A 5,915-nucleotide genomic window follows, 5' to 3' on the forward strand; every position below is an offset into this window, starting at 1 on the left:
GTATTTTATCCATTCTGAAGCTTCTATCGTCAGTCGTGAAAATGTACCAAATTACTATTTATTGCACTTTCCCCAGTCAAGAAAATATCGAGATAGAATAATTATTTTTTCTGATACCTCAATCAAATTTTAGTATTATTTAAGGGATACAACTCTCATCTCATTGACAGAGTAATTTAGCTGTTACCTCCCTTTCTTGATCTCAATGGCCTGAAAAAAGAGATAACTCTCTAGTATATTTTTCTCCGTAGATCGTAGTTCATTATGCCATCGCAATTAATTAACATCTTTGTCATAATTGTAAATTAGTTCAAATTAGTAAAAGGATAATTTATGGTTATTAACATGCAAACAAAGTCAATGCAGAAAAACACGCGGCTACATGTACAATATAATAGATCTGTTACACAGAAATATATATTTTCAAACCTGACTTTGTCAAGGCAGAAATATATACAATTATTTTATATAGTGTTCTGGAAAATTGAAAATAAATCCAAACTGTAATTTTACCCAGTGCTGTATGTATCAATCCAGCATAGGTAACTTTTATGACAATTTCTGAAACGTATATCTGTAAGATGTCTCCGTAGCTCATTGCTAAAGCATTGAACTGATACTCGAGATCGAAACCCGTGACTGACAATTGTCAACGGCGGTTGCAACATTTCGCGATTTTTCTACATATTATGCTGGTCCAAAAACCAAGCTTGAACTTCAACAGTCAAAAACAATTCTCCCCACCATATCATCACGTGGTGGTTGATCTTTTGTACTCTCCCGGGGTTAGTTATGCATGTGTGTATGTATGTGCAAAAATATGTTGAACGTAGAGAACGCTCCCGTATATGTTGTGACGTCCTTTTAATTAACATTATATGTTGTGCCCTTAGAATTAAGATTGTACTTATCTAAAAAGTCAATTTGACCTCCTTAGAATTAAGTATATATACGCTGTAAATATGCTTATAAAATGCTGTAAATATATGCTTAGATAGAATGCTGTAAATATGCTTCTATATGTATTTATGTCGTCCTCAAAAACGGTCAATGAGGACCCAATATATTTTATTTAAATATATATTTTATAATATATATACAATAAAATGAATTTTGAAAATACCAACGCTGTTCTTTCTGCAATTAAAAAATTAAAACATGACGGTATAAAACTTCAACTTGATCCAGAGAATATTATTTCTGATTTTGAATCACTACAATATCGTAAATTTGAAGGTGGATATGCACTATCAGCCGAATATCGACTGATTAAAACCATCCATCAAATTATGTTACAATCTTTATCAACGATGAAAGATACAGAAGTGGAAGAAATCGTCTCACTTTCGATCGCAATTGAGAACATTAGATCACGAACGAATACGAAACAAAAAATATTATAAATACACGTGTAAGACAACTGAAAAAGATTATATCAGATCATGAAAGCGAAAACGCTGTCACTTATGAAAGTGATTGTAGTAACAACGTCACTAGTGAGAGTGATTAGTGAAAATCAGTAAAAAAAAAAATTATTCTGTTATAATATATTTTGTATTTTTATTTTATTTTTTAGAATATACCGATCAATTGAATGAAATAAGATTTTTTTATTCAGAATTAGACAATATTTGTTTAAGCTGATCAAATTTATTACAGGAATGTGCATAATTCAGAATCTGATCTCTATCACACGTGATCATAGAAATATGTTCTCGCCGCAGTTGATTTAATTGTTCCTGCGTCAACAAATAGTCTTCGTTGCCGTATTCACCAATAACTATATTAACACTAAATTGTTCTGTGTTGACTGGAGACTGTGTCATTATTGTTCTGATGGCGTTGTTTTTGAATTTTGTTAAAATTTCTTATTTTTCATGAAAATTAGTCAAAATTCATCGTTTTTTCACCTATTTTAGTCATTTTTGTCAAGGAAAATCTATCACATTTAGTAACTCTTGAGAGTGAAAATCAGTCCAAAAACTGACAAAAAGCACATGAAACACATCATTTTTAGGTGTGTACTATGCAAGAAGTTGTCGAAAAATTATCGATTTATCGATAAATCAATTAGAGAATCGCTGGGGTTTTCACCCTCAAGAATTACGAAATCTGATAGATTTTCGTAGACAATTTTATACAACAAAAATAATTTGTCATCAGAATAAAATAAATCCGATTTCACGCTGAGGTTGAAAATCGTGAAGATCTTACGCAGGTCAATTAAGCGCCCGGATTGGTCATTAAGTTTGAAATGTATTCTTGATAATAAATTACGACAACGTAGATAAACAGGGTTAACAGGTTCTTGTACAATCAAATATCCAAGAGGTACTTGCAAAGTAAATGTATATAAAATATATCCTTGCTGAGCCTGATTTGATTTTTCAAGATCTATTTCATAGCTGTCATCAATTACATCGCATGCAAGATTGACTGCAATAGCTGAAGTTATATTACCAATTCCTGGTGAAATATGACGACCTTTAGCATACAGATTATTGTTATGTCTTAGAAGAAATGATGGTGGGGCTATTTTTCTCAATGTCTCGAGTATTTTGGGAAAGTTTTCATTAATAATATCGTTAAGTCTTCCTTTTCAGATCATTCGTTTGAAATCTTGGTAGTACCAATTTTCATAAATTCGCTTCAGCTATTTTATAGTGATTAATATATAACTGTCTGATGCTTTTTATTTTTGTTATCTTCTATATCATAAGTACTAGAATTTATTATCTCAATAGTAACTCGATTATCAAATTCAAGATCTGATACAATTTTATTTAAATGTTGTATCGTTTCAGTAATTTTCTTTCTTATACCGTTATTAGGATACTCCGGGATATAATTTTTAAATAATTGCACTAATGTCGTGAATGTAGTTATATGTTCAATTTTAATTTTATCAGCCAATGATCTGAAATCTCATTCATACACAATATGATCGGAAGGTTTTTCATCAAAATCTATTATTGAAATCGGTGTTTTAGGAAATATTCTACCATCAGAAAGTTTAATACGATGATCTGTATAATGACGCCAATGTTATCCATCTCGATATTCTGGAGTTATTATAAAAAAAAATTCTCATTTGTTATGAATTCATTTAACTTTGGTTCTAGTGGTCCATGATACTCTGGTAGAATTTCAGGCCAACCAAAAAAGATCGAACTGATGACTGATAAATATCTACAACGTAATCTGGAGAATATAGTTCAACTGCAGCCCATAATATTGGTTCCTGAACTGTTATAGCTACTTTTGCTTCTCTTCTGCTTATAGATTTTATTCTGATCTGAAATTCATCATTGATTTGTTCAATCTGACAACTACCTGTTGGAATAAAAACAACTAACCAGTCGGGGGTTCCGTCTGGTTTATTTTTATTTGCAAATACAAGTGAATTATTTGCCGGTAATACACCAAATGATTTTGATCTGATATTTGGCCAACTGTAATATACTCGTAATTGTGCAAGCGCTATTTCTTTCACTGGAATTGCTGTTGGAAAGTTAACACTAAATTCTGGATTAGTTGAGCTCACTGATATCATCGTAGTTTTTGACGGAGTTGTGTTCCATACGATTTGTTGAAGAAGCTCGCCTGACGACGTCAGTGGAGTTGACATTCTCATTTAAATCTTGATTTTCTAAATCAATCGCAGTCATTGCTTCTTTGTAGATTTTCATCATATCCGTGAACTCAGAATCTGATATTATTCCATCACTAAGACTTGTTGATAACAGCGAGGATAATTTGGAGTATGCTAACGTCGCTGTGTGTAATTTTGTTATACAATCATGCAATTTTTGTACTTGTGAACGTACATGTTTGTTTTGCAACGATATTAAGAATACCGGATATTATTGTTGCAGCTGAAACACAAATTGCTACAACTACTGGTGCCATCACTAGTGATGGTGTTATTGTTGATAACAATACGCCGGTTCCAGCAATAACAGTAGACGCTGAATAAACAATTATATCAACAATAACTACACGTCTGCGATATTTCTTTAGTTTTACTATATAGCCGTCAAAGTTATTTTTTAATTTTGTTTGCCATTCACGTGCTTGATTGTATCTATAATGTTGCGCTGCAACATCATGTTGAACGTTGCCCGGAATATTCATTGTATTATAATTAGGTGGGAATTTAACTACTAATTCAAGACACCAATAATAAATCAAGCCGAGTTTTTTTTCCCCTCAGGTTCCACAGTAAAAGTTACCTCGTCGTTTTGATCTAACATCACTAACATATATCCAGGAGATCCAGTCAGTGGATAACTCCGTGAAATCGTGGTAGATATTATAAATATTACAACACTAAGTACTGAGAACCTGTATATACCGGTAACCTCAGCGCGATGTTTAATGGATTTATTGACTGGGGACCATAATGCTTGGTCAGACGCTACTGTATATACTCATAATCTGTTTGTGGGGAATTTTAATCATTTCAATTGTTTTAACGATATCAGGAATTCCACTTACAACATCATCGATTTTTTTTCTAATCGTTTCAATGTCTGACATAGCTGTGTTAATATCGCCGAGTTTTGTGTTAATACCAACCAGTTTCAAGTCAACATTCGACGGGGTGCCTAAGAAATTATCTGCGATTTTATTAAGTTTTTGAAAATTTATACGAGTGTTCATAAACATATTTACGTGAACGTCATACTAGGCCCGCAGCGTGGATAATTTAGTATCTACTGTATTATAGTTATTGTCTACATATTTTTTTTTGCTGCGGTATCTTCACCAGATGCTGGATCTCTTAAAACAATTATTTTATTTCCGTTCATGCTGAGTTCACCTGTCATTGTATCGCCGGTGGTCCGCAAACGATTAGCAACACTTTTTGTGATTTCAACTCTAATAGCTGCAATGGATATATTTGAATCTCTTAATTTAACGTCAATAGTAAATACCGGAATGTTATCCGCAGTAGCACCAGGAACTCTACGAACTATATCATTCAATTTGATGTTGCTCGTCTTTAAAACACCGTATTTATCCTGAAAAATAACGACCTCATCTCGTCTTTAAAACACCGTATTTATCCTGAAAAATAACGACCTCATCTCGTCTTTAAAACACCGTATTTATCCTGAAAAATAACGACCTCATCTCGTCTTTAAAACACCGTATTTATCCTGAAAAATAACGACCTCATCTCGATCAACTCGAGAGAGGTTTAAAATATCGGCAAGTTCATCTTTAGTTGCGTAATTCGACAAATCAATGCCATCTTTTTTTCTTGCCCTTATTGGTACCACTAAGAGAAGATCTTCCGTAAATATCAACCATTATACTTTAAGATTTGTTTAAAAAGACGCGGTTTCTTGTATAATCGTGCACGACTTTATGAAGTGGTAATGTTGATGAAGATATAACATTGAGTACATTAATTACTTCAGGACCACATATCGGTGGATCTGTCATTGTTTGTGTTGGTAATATTTAATACCAGACTGCTCACAAACCGACACTGAACATGGACGGGGCCGTTACAACCTGCCGCATATCTGGGACAATCTGTTAACATCGCTCACCATTCCATTCAGCGATGTTAACAGTCAGTAGAGATTGGAACAGTCTGCTGATGAAGACCTTAGCATGTGGACGAATGTTTCAGGTAAGATTTCTCTAGATTGTTGAAAAGTCAATTATGAATAATATACCGAAAAAGTGAAGGTAAAGTTGTTGTCGCCACTGAATGCAATAATCGGAGGAGCTGAACTAATATACACTTCAAAATATTTTAAAACCAGTATTAAAGCCAAACATTCCTTCTCGATTGTGAACAATTTCCCTGGTGCAACTTTGTTTACTTTTATTTCTTTTTTTACAAACATAGCACACTGGATGGTCCACACCATTTTTATCTTCTTAAATCAATACTGAAC

Source organism: Sinohyriopsis cumingii, chromosome 15, assembly GCF_028554795.1.
Source record: "Sinohyriopsis cumingii isolate HCF-2022 chromosome 15, ASM2855479v2, whole genome shotgun sequence".
Lineage (NCBI taxonomy): Eukaryota > Metazoa > Mollusca > Bivalvia > Unionida > Unionidae > Sinohyriopsis > Sinohyriopsis cumingii.